At 36.1% G+C, this 20,783-nt stretch overlaps 1 protein-coding gene across 1 annotated transcript in view; it reads right to left on the bottom strand.

Moving 5' to 3' along the window:
- LOC5565543 (ankyrin repeat-containing protein kinase A) overlaps positions 1-20,783 on the bottom strand; it is a 540,177-nt gene that overhangs the window by 164,046 nt on the left and 355,348 nt on the right. Inside the window, exon 4 of the mRNA XM_021842078.1 lies at positions 6,738-6,773. The gene's annotated coding sequence lies outside the window, so the exon portion shown is untranslated. The remainder of the gene's footprint in view (positions 1-6,737; positions 6,774-20,783) is intronic.

Genomic DNA, 20,783 nt, shown 5'->3' on the forward strand with positions numbered 1-20,783 from the left:
GTGCGTTTAAGGCGAAACCTTATAATATTTTTTTAGTACGAAATAGCTAGGGAAATTGTAGGAGATGTGTGTGGTATTGATGAGGATTTTAAAACTAAGTTTATAAAATGTGTATTAAAGTGAATAGGTTAAAGTTTGAGTATATATTCTCTAATTGGGATTAAAAATTGCACATGAGAATTTCGTTGGTTATTTTCTCATTGTTATTGAATTGTCAGATAGGCCCTTATCGCGAATCCCTCTCGACTTAATCTCTATTTTAATGACAATCATTAAATAGTCTCTATTTTCAATGGACGGTCTATAAGCCATCTATTTTAATCAAAATTGTCTCTAAAGTCTGTTTTTGACTTATTTTGACTGCATTGAATCCTGATGCAAATTCAAAGACTCTATCGTGACTGCCTAGCAGCTTATGCAAGAATTTCGCCTCACATGTCTCAACAAAAACTTAAAGGAATCTAGTAATTTGTCCAGAGATCTCATCTGAAATACTTTCAGAACTCATACAGGGATCTCTCTAGAAATGCTTTTAGAGATTCCTCTACCAATTCTCACAGTGATTTTTCAAAGGATGTTCAGAAAACTTTCTCCAAGAAATCCTTGAGCACTTCAGTGATACTACATCCTACAATTTCCTCAGGAATTATCATGGTTTTTTTTTACAAAGACTATACTAGGAGTTCTTCCAGTAAAATAATCAGATATTAATCGTTCACCCAAATTCTACAATTGTCTACCGATGGAAAAAAACACCGGATAAAATCCTGGAGAACTTGCGACATACTTGAAAAATATCTAAGAGAATCTTAGGAGAAATTTCTGGTGGAACCTCCCAGATAATTTCTATGGTTGTCTTGGGAAACCCCAAGTAATTCTCTTGAGAATTAGAAATTTCGTAGAAAAGAGGCTGAACGCTTGAGGACATCTTCGGAATAATCTCTGATTCTTAGAGAAAATACATAAATTCTCACACAATTCCTAGAGAAAAAAAAAAATGTGATCAATAGAGTCAGTTTTATTATAATTGAGATTTGAGTGTGGTTCTACCAAAACTGCTTAAGAAATATTATTCAGGAATCCTCAAAGTTGGATTCAATTCAAATGTAGATCAAATTAGATCAAAGGTAGATTATAGTGAAATATTTAGAGAAATACTTTCACTTTTATAATGCTTCACTTATATAACATGCAGCAGCTTAAAATATATTGGAAAGTAGGTAAAGGAATCTCTGAATAAACTGCTTCAAATTCCAACGAGAATTCTTACAAAATTGGATTTTATAAGAATCCCTAAAAAATACAGGAGGAATTCTCAGAAGCTCCTATAAGTAAATCCATTGAAACCTTGGAAAACTCTTGTATGATGTTCTTTGGAAAAGTTCTTGGATGAATACCCGGTCAGAGAATTAGAACAGAGTGTTATTTTACATACAAAGGTATCGACCGTGATAATTTTATTTTGAATTTGTTTATCGGCATATCGGTCTATTTTGCTCGAAGTAAGAGGGAGCATGGAGAAGAAAGCAATGAATACTAGATGGATAGGTACCGTAAGGGAACGGCGAGAGAAATTGGATTAGATGTTGAAGAGGGCATACCATATGAAACAGTATTACATGAAACGTCCTTCCTTGTGGCCACAAGTCAACATTTTATGCAACACCGGTTGTTGTAAATTAGATGCAGGATGTTGGCAAAATAACTTAAAATTTTACACTACAGATCATCAAAATTTTAGCATATTTTGTTACAAATACTGCTCTGGGTAAAAATAAATAAGGGTAAAAACTATATAGTTTTACTCATTTTTTGGGTCAAACTTTTTAAGTGTGCAAGTCTATTTTCAGAATTGAACCTGACGTCCCTGCCGTTGAGACTATTGGTACACTTGAAGTAAAGGGTGATACAAGCTCAACTGGTTCTACTTTTTCTCAGCTCATATGAACATGGATTTGATGTTTTTTTTCAAATTGCTCCTGCGTCTGAGCTGAATAACATGACGCCACAGTTAGTGACGTACATAAACGCCAAACTTACTTGTTCTTGGTAAATGTTCTTCATTCAATAAAGCACAATTATATCATATCCTGTTATCATAATGCTAAAATGCATATTGTTTTAATGACATATGTAGCTTAAACTCTATTCCAGTTAAAACAATTGTGTTTCAAGATTTGATATAAGTTTTTGTAACAGGTTGTGTTATAAAATGAACTGTAACAAGTTCTGATATAATCATGTTATAAATCATTGGAAAAACAATACATCATATCTGAATTTTATCAACGGTAGATTATTATATTTCTATAACATATTTTTTATATTAGTTTGATATGATCTGCTAGTCCTGTAATCTCTGGGATATTCTTGAGATACCATTTTCGGATGACTTTCTCTTTGTGGTCATCTAAAAACGATGTTTTTTACTTTACCGACGTATCCGCCGAAGGTTTTGGCCTTTTTCAAAGGTCGTAGGATCTATAGGTTCCCGTTATCAAAATGTTTTCGTCGTATTAGCTGATCCGCTGTTAAACTAAAACGCAGGAATGATTAAGGACATAGGAGCATTAAGCAACTCGATTCATTTCATTTATTTAGTCAACATCTCAAGAGATAACACTGAATCAACAATTTCACGCCACAATAACTGGTTCGTGGCCGCATCTCTCGCCAAATCGAACAGATTTCAATCAAAATTTCTGGATGTGTGACCTCGACAAAATAAGCCACTTTGTATACTTAGTTCTTCCAAAATTTCATCATTTGTGCCAAACTTTTTACCCGATTCTTTTAAAAATAATAGAATTGAAAAATGGCAGTTTCTACAAAAAAGTGGTGTATGGATGGCTCGTAGATAAATAAAAATATCACTCTTTATGATCGTTTTATTGAAAAATCTCATACTTTTAGACAGAGATGCACCTATACTGATCTAAAGCAAATTGGTAACGTTTTTCTCCGAATATTTCCATCGGTCATCTCAGAAAAACATATTATGAAAGAAATACATGGAAAATCGAATCGATCGCATTACAGCAGTGTTGCTAATTTTGATGCTTTTTATTGTGCTTTGAAATGTTTTCTGAAAATAACGCCTTTTTTTCTCTATTGTGCTTTAAATAGATAGAGAGTAAACCTAAAATTTCAGTTCCCTTTAAATAAAAAAAAAATATCTAAAAAAATGGAGGATTTAATTTTGATATTAGGAAAAGCCAAATACAACTTGATTTTTTCCCAAGAGACTGACTTCTTATTGATGATGCTTTTGAAGAACAAACCCTTTTAAAAATAAAAATATAGATTGTCAAGTTTTTCAGCCAATTACCAATAATCATTGATTTTCACAACCTTGAACAATCGGCGCATAAGGATGTTCAGCTAATGGACATTTGGCATAATGAGAACTATATGCCTTCATCAAAATGCTACCTATTCTTGTACGAAACTATTTTATGTGAAACGTCCATTATGCCAAACGTCTTTATGCTAAACGTCCTTATGCGGAACGTCTTTATGCAAAATGGGTCACCTTCTAAAAAATTGACGGTACTTAATCTTGTTCCTAAGTCAGGTGAAATTTAAATATTTTTGAGGCTTTCTTATTATCACAACATCGTACAATATTAGTTATATGATATACATAAAACAAATTGCGAGCTCATTGATAATTGTCCTTAATCCTCCTGTATCGGCAAAATTTCATCTAACATGTAAGACTCTCTCTGATAAGTTTATTTCACTAGAATTGTGCCACAAAATTGTCAACTGCTGCAAATTCGTTAATTATATGGCAAGGACAAGAAACTATTCTAACAGTTCCAAGCACGATTGTTGATAGTCGCCTCCGAGATCGTACAAATTCTGCGAAAGAAAAATTAAAATCAGAAATTTAAACGCAGGTTTATGTGAATCATAACGTTTTTCAGGGCCGATTTCTTCACCTTCGCTTAAGCCGTAAACCACGTTTACCCATACGATTAAACCAGGTTTAAGGCCTAAGCGATGGTGAAGAAACCGCTTATCAGTGATTTACAAACTATAGAAGAAAGGTAGAAGAAGAAGAAGAAGCTGAAATGAATTATGTTTCAACACGGAGATAAAACCACACGAATTTGTTTTTGTAGTATATTTGGCAGAAAATAGTATGTCAGTGTTAGGAACACTACTATACGAGCCAGAAGTAGCAGTTTCGTGTCAAAACGAGAAGGTAAGGAAGATTAAAATCAGTCAATATGATTGCACAGTTTTGCACTACCGAAATGCTGCGCGAGAGGGGTGGAAGTGGGAGGAGCTGTGGTAGACGCCATACCAGAAGCCAATTTTACTTCGCTTCATAATGTCCTTAATCGCTCTCAGTCGCCAATCAAACGAAAACTTTTTTAAAACGGGAGACGATAGATCTTACGACCCCTGAAAAAGGCCGAAACCCATCGACCGAAACGTCTAGAAAGTAAAAAAAACCTCGTTGGCTACCAGACTGAGAAACCATTACCAAATTCTTGATATATTATCACTTGTACGCATTTGCACCGGTTAGTTTTTCAATCTTAATTCAGTTGCCGTTAGCTGTATGACCAATAAGAATCCTCACCTTTTGAATGGTTTACCGAACCTACTCCTACGTTCCTCAAAACATACATTCTCTAAGGCTTGGACGAAGTTTAACTCTGAAGAACTTGATTGAAAGTATGCCCCGACGCTTGTAGTCCGTAATTGAAGCCAAGGGTGGCCATACCAAATATTGAAAACTATAAGAAGCAAAGTTGCTACTGTTAATTTGATATGCGTACTTTATTTTGTCCAACATAAAAATGGAAAACTTTCTAATAAATGAATTCATTACGAAACTCTCCAATCCTACGACCTGTCAAATCATATATTCCGAAAGCGCATCTTTAGTCCTAGTTTTTATTAGAATACATTGATTTGCAATCTTCGTTTGTTATTTGAGAAATCGAGTATATCGGATTTTCTTTCAGGTGCGTACTTTATTTTGTCCAGTACTGTACCTGTCTTACGTTAACTAATCGATGCATTTGTTTGGCACAATCGATTTGCAATCGATATTGCAAACAAAAAAAGCATTCCAGATGGATGTTTTTGGGCAGCGTAAAAGCAGCCATTGTTAGGTAAATCGTTCGAAATTGGGCCAATGTTGGCAAAAAATGCACATTATTATTGGAGTTTTTTGTTACCACTGAATCAGTAGCCAGCGTGGAATGTCGATGACGAATTCAATCTCAAACAAGGTGAGAAATGAGATACAGTTTAGGATCGTTTCATTGGCTTTCTTATGAGACGCAAAACAGTAGGGGATCATCCAAAAATGACGTCCATCATTAGGGGGAGGGGGGGGGGGTCTACGAAAGTGTGACAGTACGTGTAGAAGGTATTGGAAAAAGCGTGACAGAGGGGGGAGGGGGGGTCTAGAAATCTCAAAAAACGATGGACGTCATATTTGAATCGTCCCTAGATTATCAATAGCTAATGGACTAGTGAAAAGGGATTAAATGATCGAACGCTTAGAAACGAATCCAGGTGGTTGGCGTGACCTCATGAAATATTAGATTTTGATAAATTCTAGTTCCTTATTGAAGCACTATGTAGGACCTAAGGACAGTGAACAATCAATTTTGATTTGTACTTCTTAGAAATTTCCAAAATAAATCACCTTAGAAGCTGTGTGCTGCGACCACACACCACGTCTACACGGTGGCCGTCCATTCATGGCACTGTCATAACAGTTATCATAATTTTGAAGGATTAATCTTAGCCCCAAATACGGTCAAAGAGCTCTCACCGTTCGCTGCTTACTCACTCACAAAACCGATGAATGATAAACGATTATTGTTGCATTTCGACCGTGTGGATCATGTCATGGCGAGTGCATAGTGTACCTACTTCGGGGCCAAAACTCAATTGCTGTGGGATCAAGATTGCGGTGATTCGTTGGATTTTATGAAGAGGGTACCTGTTGTAAGTACGATTACAACGAGAGTGTGTAAACAAGTAGACGATTACATGATCCATTCGTCTCGCGAGGTCTTCTCTTGAGTGCCCGGCATGATCGGATGATGAACAACTGGTAGATATGGGAGCCAACTAGCTGTGTGCCACTCGAAGTACCAACCAACGATGACGAACAACTGTTGTAATAGAGGGACCAAGTCATGCTGGGATTCAGTAGCTTGAGGGAAAGACCGCTGTGGTGCGCTCATTGTTGCTCGGTTGGATTACAATCGATAAACGCAGCCGAGGACTGAGCCATAAAGTAGGTATTGTTGACATCGATTTACCATTGGGTTTAAGCTGCATTGTGTAAGGGTGCTTTTGGTTGATGACAACACAAATGATTTATTGCAGATCCTGCCATCTAATTTTCATAGCAGTATCACAAGTGCGTTGCTATGCAAAATGACGAAAAAAAATTATGTTTTATACGCTTATGAATGATTATAGCAACTCCCCTACATGATCCTTCCAGTCGATCATTACGATAAACAAAAAAGTTTGGATCTCTATTGAGTTTGGATCCAATATTATTTTGTGGCATGTTAAATACAACTTGAATTGCAACTGATTTATTTGTAACTCTGACCTCACAACAAGGTTACAGTTCACCCTTCCACAAGATTTCATTTCGACGAGAAGTGCAATGAATCGTTGACTTAAACTCGTTTTAACAATCCAATATTTTGCATCGTTCCTTTCCACAAACGCTACTCGATACTGACCTTTACACTACTGTTGTCCGATTTGCGGCAGGGAATCTGAAACGAGAGAGAAAGAGGTAAACGTTTTAATAAACTTCTAATCTGATGGACGGTTCATCTTCAAGGGAGTAACTAAATTTTCCCGGCGGAGGTTAAACGCATTTGAAGATATTCATTAGGAAAAAAGTAAATACACAAACAGTGACTGAGATGGGGTCAGCTTCAGCACAGCTCATAGACCAGCAATGAATGAATCAGCTTTTTGTGCTCCAAGAAACGAGCAGAAACTGGTCGTCTGGCTAGTTGCGTCAATCCGTCGGCGGTAAGATTCGAATCTTGTAAATCGATATTCTCCCAGTCGAAGTTGAAATCGTAAATCAATGCATATTCCAACCCGATCGATGGTGGACGGTTTTTGTGCTGGAACGAACGAGAAAACCGTTACATCCGGTGACCCGACTGGACCAACGTTTCTCAATAACTACAATGTTGTGCACCGCGAGACGTGGGCCTAGAGCGATGACGTTAGAATGTTGCCAGGTTGCAGCTGTAGTTTTGCGTTCTGTTTGCGTGCCTTGCAAAACCATACCACGTAGCACTTGTTCAGTTTGCAATGTGGAGCCGCAAACAACCGAAGAAGCTGTACAATTATTTGAACTGTAGGGTGGTGAAAAAAGGCGGTTCCAACAAACCTAGATCTGTCCGATTGCAGGAGGTGGGAAACTAGATTGCAAGGAACCAGGGTTGTACGGAGGAATATTCTATGAACGAGACCCTGTTCTCGCAGATACAGTGGGATTCCGATTTTGACATGCTCCGCTCAGGGTATGCTCTCTTTATGGTACACAGCCAGTTCATATTACCGACCCCAGTAAAATTTTACTGGGTTTTGGAACTACGGATTTTTCGGTAATTTTCACGATTACCGAAAAACCCCCAGTAAACCAAAATATGTTTTGATTGATGGAAATAACTGAGCGCGTTTTCACTGGCTTTCCAGTTTTCCATGCGTCACGCTCAGTGTTGTAAGCAATCACGGTAGTCGACACGTTTTCGCTGAAATTCAGCAGCGCTTCCTTTAAACATTCACAACACGAGCGATCAAACGAATGTCGAAATGAAAAATGTCAATTGAATGCCACTGACCACGATAGCTTCGCTAGGAAGCGTTACGGATTTGTTTGTTTCTGTTCTGCTTTCACTGTATGTGTGTCATATTCGACATAATAGACAAGATCAAACTATTCAAGTTGTTTATGATCCGATGTCGGAAACTTATGATTTATGCAAATGTCATAGTTTCAGACGACATTCATTTGACACTTTTTTGTGTTTGTCGACGTTCATTCTAACGCTTGTGCTGTGACTGCTGACCATGGCAACGAAACGAACGTCGCGCAAAGTGTCGAATGTTCACAGCACTGGTCACGCTTCGCTCCTCCGGATTCTGTTTTTTTTTTCTTCCAAAATCAATACAAATAAAAACCCAATAGACATGGACATGTCCCTTATTAAGCATTTCTTGAGAGAACAAACATCTACGATATGCTCATATCTCAGTGGAAGTAATCGAAAAATGTGTGACAAAATCATTATTGTTTGGTTTGTTTGCATACAAGAGGGGAGCTTTATGATGCAGATGAATTTACCTCTTGTATGGAAACCAACCGAATTTACCAACGTAAGCAATTAAAATCGTGCTGAGCCTTTTTGGATGCTTAAAATAGTTGAGTTTGTCACTAAATTTCGACAACTTACTACGAGAAAGCGCAAAATACTCCACTGCACTGTGACGTCACGCATTAATTTTGACAGGTACTGGTCCTGTTGTTTACAGTTTGGACTTAGTACTTTTTTCGAATCATTTTTAATTTCGTGAAAGTTTGCTGCGAGGAGAGGTCAAATCCACTGCAGATACCCACGGATCGTATTATTCTATCTTCCTACTGTGGAAAATCGTCACCATCAGCATGCTGGTGATAGAAATTCGAAGATGAAAAAATGATGGGAAAAAATGGGGTGGGTAATGTCTATTACATTACCGCGGGGTTGACGTAGAACTACGATGATTAATAATTTGATTTGATTTTCAGGGTCATCAAATTAGTGGAAAAGAGTTAAAAGAGAAATATTTCCGACTCTATATCTGACTTCTTATATTCACTAAATCAATTTCACAGCTTCAGACAAAATTTCATTTGTCATGAATAATTTATGATTAAACATTTTGAGACTGTAATCGCGGACGCTGCTGCAGTGCTGTCGGGGTGAGTGCTCAACATTCCACAACAATTGTAAAATAGAGTGGCATTTCCAACAGCGTCCTTGATGTTCCATATTTTAAGGGAACACTTTGATTAGGAAAATTATCAAATGTAACAAAATTGCGAAATATTTAGAATGCTTTTGATTAGACATTCTCATTCAACAATTGTAATAATGTTGACACCCATGGATCAGAAATTTACCTTCATAATAAAGAAAAATATTGATTACCAATAGCTCGTATTGAATATTTAGTTAATGTCAACCCTTCCAGCAATTCATGTTCGACCAATTTCTCACGCATTAGCATTCTCCGCAATTTTCAAGTAATTCCAAGCCCAACACATTATTGGCACATACCCATTTCCCAGATTGGTCGATCAGAAAGCGAAGAGCACAAAAGGGAGGAGCATCATCTGCTATTCTGAGGTTATAAAACATGCTACCTTCGTCGGATTCAGTTTCATTCCAATTCCGCTTTCGAGCTGGTAAGAGCTCCTCCGAACTTGCTCAGCGAGAAGTACCTCGCTGCTAGAAATCTGATGAGCTGTTAATCTTCATGCTGCCAATCCAGCATCTGGTTTGTGAAATAGCTCAAGATTTCTAGGTTGACCGATCCGCGCTTCTAGATTTTGATTCGTGGTAAACTCGTGGTCACAGCATCCAAGTTCAATCGGCCCTTTTCAGGGCCAACATACGTTTATAAAAGGGTTTATTGGATGATATTTACTGATTTATCTATAATGATCTAAATATCGCGGTATACTACAATTTGGTTCATAATAACATTATACTACTCAGCATTGTATGGTATTTCTAACAGCATCGTTGATTTATCATATAATGGGGAACACTTCCTAAATTCTCGAGTATGGAAATTGGAAAATGTATTAAAATTGCGACAGATTTTAAATACTGTTTAATAAACTATTTCCTGACCAATTGTAATGAGCAACTATTGATCTGAAATTTTTCTACGTGTTAGTCTATTGCAAATGTCATAGTATATAAATCAGAACACATTGAACATTGATCAGAAATATTTAAAATTTGCACGAAAGCAAATCATGCGTGATTTTAATTTATTGTATTGCTGTTTGCATTTGAGATGCAAATCTCGACTAAACGTCCTTCGAATGTGGTAACACAAAACAATCAAAGGACACCTAGCAACGATTATATAAATCACCGCCGCCCTAGCAAGAAAAACCTATCTTTGACATCGCATTACTTGTGAAAAATCTTACCGCGTTTGGTGTTCCCGCATTTGATATTTGCATTTCAAACGCACACAGCAATAAGTTATTAAAATAATGTTGATATTTTACTGTCCATACGAACGCGCATGTGAATTTTCCTAGATATGTAAATCCCTAACCAAGACATCAACTTCATGTACCTTATCCTAGATTGGTCAATCAAAAGAAGGCGAAGAATACGAAAGGGAGGAGCATCGTCTGCAATTCAAATCTTCGACAGATTCGGTTCATTTAAGGGACGAATGACCTTCGGATTAAAATCCCTCTGTAACAACAACAGGATTCGGTTCATTTCATTTACACTTTCGAGCTAGTAAAAACTTCTCGTGATAAACATTGTATAGCTAGTAATATTTCTTAATGTGCTTACCACATACTTGCTATAATCTCTTAATTCATCTCGTAGCATCATACAATATCTGATTTATCACGAATAATCGACAATACGACAATTTGAGGATGGTCCGAGCACGCTGCTGCAGTGCCGTCGGGATGCAATAACAGCATAATGCTCATCTTGTACATCCCTTGCCAAGACATCAATTTCATATAGCCTATTTCTCAGATTAACGCAATAGACAACATGTAGAAAAATCAATTCAGATCAATAGTTGCTTATTACAATTGGTCAAGAAACAGTTTATTGAACAGTATTTAAAATCTGTCGCAATTTTAATATATGTTCCAATTTCCGTACTCGAGAATTTTGGAAGCGGGGACCATGACTGGTCCTGACTGGAAATATTCGTGGGGAGAAACTCGACCCTTTGCTGCAGGAATTTCATTAACAACTCTTTGGTAAAGCATAAATTTTCCGAGGAAAATTCTGCTAAAAGTGAACATTTTCAAAACAACTCTTATTGATTGGAATATTTATCAACAACTCTTTGTTAAGTAAAATCATCCTTAATAACTCTTTGTTCCATCGCCAAACCAAACCATTTCATTGAATTCATCAAGTACAAGAATATGAATGGTGAGGAGAGGCAGATGGTGTATATTTCGCTGGCGTTACTTCCAACAGGTTGTTCCTTTGGTACTGACTAGGAACAGGCTTCCGTTTCGTTGCTCTCTCGTTCCTTACGCTACTCGCACACTATTGTGGCTTTCACGCGCTCTTCCTTGCTGCTCCGAATGATCCGTTCGTTACGCCGTTCGATTTGCGAATGAGGTGGGAGCAGAACAACCAGTGGTTTTATTTGCTCGAGCTCCGTTCACCGATGGCGAGTGGTGGGGTTCTCGCTTGGTTGTTTCGTCACTCCGTTCGCTACTCGCACGCGATTGGTTGTTGCTTTCGCGCTATTTTCGTTGATGGTGTGATTCTTCGCTGAGAAAAAAAAAACTGCAACTCTTTTGATTTTTCATGCAAAATGACCAACTTTGATAAACTATATCTCAGTTATTTATGGACCGATTTGAATGAAATTTTCACAGAATATCAGACATTACTTAAATTTAACATATATTATTGAGTGATTTTTCCAATCACACGTTGAATAGCAGTAACGGTTTGACTAAAGTGAATTTTGACGATATTTTATAATTGACATAACTAAACATATTGAAGGAATAGCTTCATGGTATCTTCAGCAAAGTTGTAGATTTTGACGAGATGAATAAGTTTGCTGAAGACAGTTTTTGTGTAAGGCTATCAGATTTTAAAATAAAAAGTTTTGAATTTTTCGTCGAAAATTACAGTTTAGTCAAACCGTTATTACTTATAAACTTGTGATTGGAAAAATTATTCAAAAATATATGTTAAAACTCAAGTTACATCTGATGTTCTGTAAAAGTCTCATTCGAAAATATTTCCATAAATAACTTAGATCTAACTTACAGTTGGTCATTTTGTATGGAAAATTGAAAAAGTTTCAAATGCATGTGAATAAGTTGGGGCCTTCCTTAGCCGAGTGGTTAGAGTCCGCGGCTACAAAGCAAAGCCATGCTGAAGGTGTCTGGGTTGGATTCCCGGTCGGTTTAGGATCTTTTCGTAATGGAAATTTTCTTGACTTCCCTGGGCATAGAGTATAATCGTACCTGCCATACGATATACGAATGCAAAAATGGAAACCTTGGCAAAGAAAGCTCTCAGTTAATAACTGTGGAAGTGTCATAAGAACACTAAGCTGAGAAGCAGGCTCTGTCCCAGTGAGGACGTTAATGCCAAGAAGAAGAAGAAGAAGAATAAGAAGATGTGAATAAGTTCTCAGTTTATTCGACAAACCAGCTAAATATTTCATGGGTGCAACAGGGTAGCGGATCACAGGGATTTAGTTGAAATCTGAAAACGTAGCTCAATTTTGAAATCTTGAGCGATTTCACAAACCAGATTCTGGATTAACAGCTTAGCAGGCTTCTAGCAGCGAGGTACTTCTCGCTAAGCAAGAGCTCTTACCAGCTCGAAAGCGGAAATGGAATGAAACTGAATCCAACGAAGGCAGCATGTTTTATAACCTCAGAATAGCAGATGATGCTCCTCCCTTTTGTGCTCTTCGCTTTCTGATCGACCAATCTGGGAAATGGGTATGTGCTAATAATGTGTTGGGCTTGGAATTACTTGAAAATTGTGGAGAATACTAATACGTGAGAAATTGGTCGAACATGAATTCTTGGAATGATTGGCATTCCCTTAATATTCTATATGAGCTATTGATAATCAAAAGTTTTCTTTATTATGACGGTAAATTTCGGATCCATGGGTGCCAACATTATTACAATTGTTGAATGAGAATGTCTTATCAAAAGCATTCTAAATATTTCGCAATTTTGTTACATGGGATAATATTCCTAATCAAGGTGTTCCCATAAAATATGGAACATAAAAGGCGCTGTTGGAAAAGCCACTTTATTTACAAACGTTGTGAAATGTTGAGCATTCACCCGACGGTACTGCAGCAGCGTCCGCGAGTACAATCGTACAACTCAAATGGTTGAGTCATAAATTATTCATGACAAATTAAATTTTGTATGAAGCCGTGAAATTGATTTAGGAATATTCGAAGTTATAAATAAAGTCGGAAATATTTCTCTTGTAACTCTTTTCCAAAAATTTAATGGCTCTGAAAAGAACCGATGGCTTTGTTAGCTTCGATGTTGTTACGGATAAATAACACTGCTCGGACCAGCAAAACTCAGGGGGCTTCTGGTATTTGCTCCTAACGGGATTGCTTCTTGACCACCAATGATGATTTCATCACTAGTCGAAATTTTGAAGCGCGGGTCAACAGCTCCTCGGCCGATGAAATTTGCGGCGGCGATGACGATGGCTGGGTGAACGCAAACAAGCGGTGAACCACAAAGCGAGAATGACTCGCCCGACCGTGTTCACAGTTCGACCGCAAATTCACCTGTGGACTGCTTCCTCTTCTTCTTCTAGGCGGCGGCAGCGGTGATGGCTTTGGCTTCGGACGGCATCTTCCCTCGCTCGCTCGACAGTTTGATTTGAGCGAAGCAAGACAAACGGGGGCGTCCTTCGCTATCGATGTCTGTGCCTGAGAAGCACGCCCGGTCAGAGCAAGCCGATCTGTCGCCTGCTGTGATGCGAGCCAATCGGAGAGTGGAAAGCAAATGACGTCAAATTTTCTCTAGCCACCCCTATTTATAGATTTGCTTGAAATCAACGTTCTATTTTAAAACAGTTATTAAACTATTTGGACAGGTATTTGGGATTCAGTAAGTAAACGACATGAAGCTTTGATGTCTTATCTTTCGATTGAGGTGCTAATCAAGAAATTTCGTTAAGCCAGCGAGAAGTTATAAACGTTTAAAATATTTCATGCCAGCGTAACGCTCTTGGTTTTGAAATTCCAATTTCACTCCTGTATAGAGAAGAAAGACGTACTTCTACGTCAAAACGACTAAGTCCGAAACGTAAACAACAGGACCAGCAGCTGTCAAATTAGTGAGGTTAGGCTCGTCATATGCAGCGCTCTATAGGTGCAGGATGATTGCCATAGACGTGTCTCCTGGCGCCGGATGATTTTACAGCAGGAGACTCATATTTGACACATTCCTTCATGCACATCAGTTTGTTTTGATTTGATTCTGACGACAAGTCAGTAAATTAAATCAACAGATAAATTTTCTCTCTTCCCTTTTTTATAGCAGGACATGATCGTACGCAAACTTTCTCAAAATCATTCTTCATGGGCATGAACATGATTGACCGTCCGCAGTTGCCTCTCCGTTATTTCAAGAACAGCTGTACTTACACAGAGAACCAACATACACTACTTAGAATCAGTAACATCATCAATGTGTAAGTACTTGTGCTCCCATTATTATAACATACAATAACGGCGCCGGCTGCGTCCGAATGCAGGTCAATTTGAGGATGGGAAGGAAGTGTAGGAAGCCGAAGAGTCCTCTGTACCTCCACAAGAAAACCCTGTGAGTTTGTATGTGGAAAGGTTTGTTTGTTTGCAGGATTCGTCTTGGCAAACGATATAAATTAAATTCAATATAAAATGAATGTATGAGTAAGAGCATTGCACTATGGTCCAGGAATCAGTTTTACGCGGAAAGATGCATTTTGAGCTTTAGAATGAAACATTAGACAAAAACGGTCTTCTACAAAGTTGTTTGTATTAGTAAGGTCCTTTGTTTGGTGTTATTGAAAATTAGGGTGGACCACATTTTCATAGAAATTGTGTAACTAACTTTCTTATTTGTAGAAATTATACTATACATGCTTCAGCAAAGTTGTAGACCATTCAATTTCAAGCAACTTTGCCAAAAAAAGTTTTTTTGTATCTCTTAAATTAACCGATTTAGAGCTATTTTACTACGGTGACATAGGGTGGTCCGAACAAAATTGGTTTTCTGGCTCTAGAGTTTTCAATTCAAATTTCTCATCAAAGTAGTCTATGAAACACTTTTAGAGCTTTGAAAAATGCGTAGTTTGGTGAGTGAAGAAACTCGCTATCTCTTTCCGTTTGGGAGTGATTATTGTTTTTCTCTCAAAAACATGCCTACTTCGATTGTGAATATTTCTGATTGGGGCAAACATAAAAAATATCTTTTGACGGCATTCAAAAGACAAAATAAAATTGTAAATTATATCAAAAAATTACAGATGTGTTATTTTTGTAACTCTAATAAAACACCTTGAAAATCAAATATTTTTTATCACAAAAACTTTAATAACTTTTGAACTAAAATAGATATCAGCAATATTTTTGCATGAAAATTTGCGTTTTGTTAAGTTCTAAAAGTCGTTCATAGACGACTTTGACGAGAAACTAATATTAAAAACACTAGAATTGAAAAACTGATTTTTGTTGGACCACCCTTTGATGATTAGGAAAAATGCTCTAGATTGGTCAAATTTTGAGCAACAGAAAAACTTTTTTTGGCAAAGTTGGTCAGAATTCTAAGTTCTACCGCTTTGCCTAAGAGTATACACCAGTATTTTTGCAAATAAAAAAGTTGATTATATGATTTGTGTGAAATTGTGGACCACCCTAGTTTTGAATGACTCAGTATGAAAGCCTACATTTTTATAAACAATTTTGTAAAAGATCATTTTTGTCTAAAATTTTATTTTCATGCTCAAAATGCAAAATAATAAAGAAATACATACTATGAAAATCTTCAAAATAGTTTTAAAGCCCTATCTTTCTTATTTCAGATTTCTCGTCAAAGCGGTCTATGAACGACTTTTAGAATTTAACAAAACGCAAATTTTCATGCAAAAAGATTGATGATATCTTTTTCAATTCAAAAGTTATTAAAGTTTTTCTGCTTAAAATCATTTGTTTTTAAGGGCATTTTATTAGAGTTACAAAAATAACACATTTGTAATTTTTTGATATAATATACAATTTTATTTTGTCTTTTGAATGCCGTCAAAAGATATTTTTTATGTTTGCCCCAATCAAAAATATTCACAATCAAAGTAGGCATGTTTTTGAGAGAAAAAACAACAATAACTCCCAAACGGAAAGAGATAACGAGTTTCTTCACTCACCAAACTACGCATTTTTCAAAGTTCTAAAAGTGTTTCATAGACTACTTTGATGAGAAATTTGAATTGAAAACTCTAGAGCCAGAAAACCAATTTTGTTCGGACCACCCTATGTCACCGTAGTAAAATAGCTCTAAATCGATCAATTTAAGAGATATAAAAAAACTTTTTTTGGCAAAGTTGCTTGAAATTGAATGGTCTACAACTTTGCTGAAGCATGTATAGTATAATTTCTACAAATAAGAAAGTTAGGTACACAATTTCTATGAAAATGTGGTCCACCCTAATTTTCAATAACACCAAACAAAGGACCTTACTAATACAAACAACTTTGTAGAAGACCGTTTTTGTCTAATGTTTCATTCTAAATCTCAAAATTCATCTTTCCGCTTAAAACTGATTCCTGGACCACTGTGCATTGGTAACAGATACTTTTTTATCAACTCGCACAACGTGAATTGGGCACTATTGATCCGGATTCCGTCGCTCGTCCCATAAGAACAAGTAACAGAATCAACGGACAAAATACTCGCATTTAAAGATTTCTTCTTTGGATACTTAAACCTTTAAAATTCATGGTGTCTGTAGACAACATCACATTTCGACGAATTCAACATAAAGTAATAGAGTTTGATATTGTATTGACGTAGGTATTGGAATATGATTATAAACTTATTACACTTTTTGACAAGTAGGATGGCTGATCAAACAGTGAAAACAAACTTATTAATAATAATTTTTTGTACGATTTCGATTCATTCAAACTATTTCCAATAACTTTAGTACAAGCAAATAGCATTTTTCCCATCCAAAACATTGAAAGAAGCCCACCAGAGGTGGCTCTGTCATAATGAGAGCACTTCATTGTTTTTTTCTTTGAAATCATCCTGGGATTGTTGCCAAATATCATATTTTCCAGATATTTCTGATGCACGTGCCTGAGCGAAAATAAAAAGCGTGTCCCCTCCCCCTGACAGGCCGAAAAAAAAAATTAAGATCTCACTAGATGATTTAATTCAGAATTCACAATAGATCTTGCAAGGAATCTGCAAAGATTATTAGCATTATAAATTCTAGTATTATCCAGAATTCTGCCAAGGATCTTGTCAACAGAAGCACAAGTTATTTAAAATAAACCCATTCGGGAAGCATGGGGGATTAATTTGTCAAGCAGTTTAGCAATTTTTTTCTTGAAATTTGAATCCAAAGGTAATGCCAGCATTTTTGTCCAATTTTTCTCCAAGAGTATTTTTTTAAGCAACAATAAAAAAATTACGTTGAATTCTTTTAATACTTTTCTACAAAAAAAAAAGAAATAAAAATTATGATTCTTTCCAATCTTTCCGAAAATTCCTTCGAGATGTTTTATGATTAATTTAACGATTCTTCCACTAATGTTTTTGTTTTACAATTTATAACCGATTTTTAGTAGATATGCCCTGTCAAATTATTCTCAAGGAATTGAAACAAGAACTTCATTTAGTAATCACAATATATTTTTTTAATATTCGTAGTGAGCAAATTCTTAAATTAACATTCCTTCAATGATTTCAGTCCTGCAAAATTTGTGCAGAAAATTGCTATGAAAGGCAACCTGTGATTCGCAAAAAAGTCGCCCAGTGATGATGTTTTTGTTTGACGACAAGCTTCCACCAGCTTGAGCGGGAATCGAACCCACGCTTCGTGGCAATAGCAATTGACGTTGCTAACCGCACGGCCATGAAGCCCACAAGCTTGCTGAATAACTTCATTAAACATTTCCACAGGTAACTTTGAAGATAATTCATCTATAACTTTAGGGCGCAAACACAAATTTAATCAAGCTACAGTCAACCCTCCATGAGTCGATATTGAAGGGACCATCGACTCATGGAAATATCGAGTCATGGAACTGCAATGCTATGGAAAGCTGTTTGAGGAGACCATCATAGTAACCCTGAAATTTGATTATTAGTATGGTTCCATGAGTCGATATCGAGTAATGGAACATCGACTCATGGAGGTTTAACTGTAATAATAAACTTACATTGCTGTGATCTGACGAAGCACCATTTCAATATTCAGCTTATTTTACCACATATCTGCAGCAACAATGAAATTATGGAAGATCTGTGACATGAGATGACAAGAACTTGTGTTCTTTATTCATTTTGTAGGATAATTATCACAAATATTGGATGGTTTTAGGTTGATAGTAAAAAAAGTAGCGTCTACCAGATTGCGGCAGTTCCGCACTTTACTTTAGGATAACTCTTCAACTGCTTGAAGCATCCTGTAATGAATCCTGAATAAATTCTGGAAATGTTTTTCAAAATTCAATAAGTAATTGTTCCGAAAATTTGTAAAGTATCCTAACAGAAATATTTAAAAAACTTTACCAAGATTACCTCCAAGAATTTCTCTAGGCAAGAATTTTCCAATAAATATTCCTGAATTGCTCTGAAAATTATTGAAACAATTCTTCCAAGAATCTTTCTAGAAACTTTTAAGTTATCACCTTATGAACTTCTCTAGAAATATTTTCAGGCATTCTATTCAAGAAGTTTCTAATGGTTCGAAGTTCAATTTCTAAAGGTATCTCTTGAATATTTTGAATGTTTTATCTTTTTGGATTCATTCAGGAAAAACTCGAGGCATTACATCTAAGAAGTTCCATACTCGCTATTAATGCATGAATTTCTCCAAGAGTGTCATCTAAGATTTTTTTTCCTGAGGAATACTTAGGAAGTTTCTCATGCAATTTTTAAAGGGATTATAGGAATATATTTCTTTTAATTCATTTGATCAGATGTTCCTTTTCTGGTTTTATTCCAAGAATTATTTTTTGACTTGATTTTCTTCAGAACTTATAAACTAAAACCTCAATTAAAAAGTCATTATTACGTTAATAAAATTTACGAAACTATTTTTACGAAGTGCGTAAATTGAGTTCAGATAATTAAATGGGAAATTATGTATTGAATGAAAAATAACGCGGAACTAATCTGATGGGTTTTCAACTTAAGCTTTGTACCTTATTAAAGACATGTTTAATCTATGAATTATTATATCATATTATCAATCATACCTGCCATAAACTTCAGAATACTATGGAATATAGAACTTCCGGAAAGATAGTACATAAGATCTACAAAATCTACTAGCTATTTTTTTATAAGCGGTAGACGTGTAGTAGACTCATGGTATTAAGATCTATAAATTGTTGTGTTCAATAGACTTTTTTTTATTCAATAGCATCCTGGAATATATATCATGAGATCTACATTCGGAGTTCTTGGTGGGTGGATCCATATCATTGGTACAAATATCCACAATATTCCGTTTACTTCTATAAATATTTATGGGCACAAATAAAAATTAAACTCAGTACTAACCATAATTCCATAATTCAAAACGATCAATAAACAACTGCTTATATATGTAGATTTCATGGCCTGTATTCCATAGAGTTCTTGTAGGATAAAGAATCAAGAAAGTAATCAAAAGATTGCTTATCAAAACAGTAGATTGAAGATATTTATTACTGGAAGTTTTTGGACGAGCTAGTATATATGTTGTACTTACTAAGTTACCAAAACTGAGATCTTGACGATACAAACTGTTCTTCAAAATATAATAATCTTATAGAGTCCAGTATTGTAAGATATTCTTCTACTCAGAATTTCTTGAAAGACCCTAACTTGCACACATTTTAGCCTGATTAAGACCCGAATATATCTATCAATAATATGCCTAGGATACTTAAAAAGCAACATTTCTCGATGCAATACAAACTAATTTCTTACTAGTAGATATTGAAAGGCTACTTTTTTTCTGAATGTCGGCGCCCCAAATGTCGTTTCCTCGAACGCCAGTTCTCTTAATGTCAGTTCCCCGAATACCCCGTTTCCCCAAACAACCCATTTCCCCGAAAAGTGCTTGGCATATTTGTCATAACTTCAATCATTTTAGAGTGATGAATGAATCGGTCATCTAATATGCACCCTTCTTTATTTGATGGGCAGTTCTGTCGAGATTCGCCGTTCTCAGCATTTTTGGAAATATGTATTTAGGCGACAATAACCCAAAATCTCCTTCTTTTGATTGCTTATCGTTCATTATAGTTCCCGACCCTGTCACTGAGGAATATTATTTGTCTTTTTTGAACTGCGACACCTTTCGAGGAAATGGGCAATTCGGGGAAACGGTATTCTGGGAAAAGTAGCACGATCTATTTTCCACAAATCACTGTTGAAACTTTTTCGAGAATTATTTCATCGATTTTCTTAGGAGTTCATGTTATATTATTTTACGAGGAACTCATAAAGAACTTAACTATGATTTTCTCTTGAGATACATTATAAATAGACTCAAGAAAGGAAATTGCTTAGTTTAGGTTTTAGGATTCCATATTCTGTTACTTTTATTCTGGAGCAAATTTGAAATAAATTCCTAGAAAAAAAAACTCCTTCTGCATCGTACTAGGAGCACTTGGAAAAGATCAAGTAGAATCTCTGATCGAGCTGCTGATAGACTTTCTGGAAATATGCTTAAACAAGTTTCAAGAGAAGCTTCTGCGCAAGTTACTGTTAGTATTTC

This window comes from Aedes aegypti, chromosome 2, assembly GCF_002204515.2.
Source record: "Aedes aegypti strain LVP_AGWG chromosome 2, AaegL5.0 Primary Assembly, whole genome shotgun sequence".
NCBI classification, from domain to species: Eukaryota; Metazoa; Arthropoda; class Insecta; order Diptera; family Culicidae; genus Aedes; species Aedes aegypti.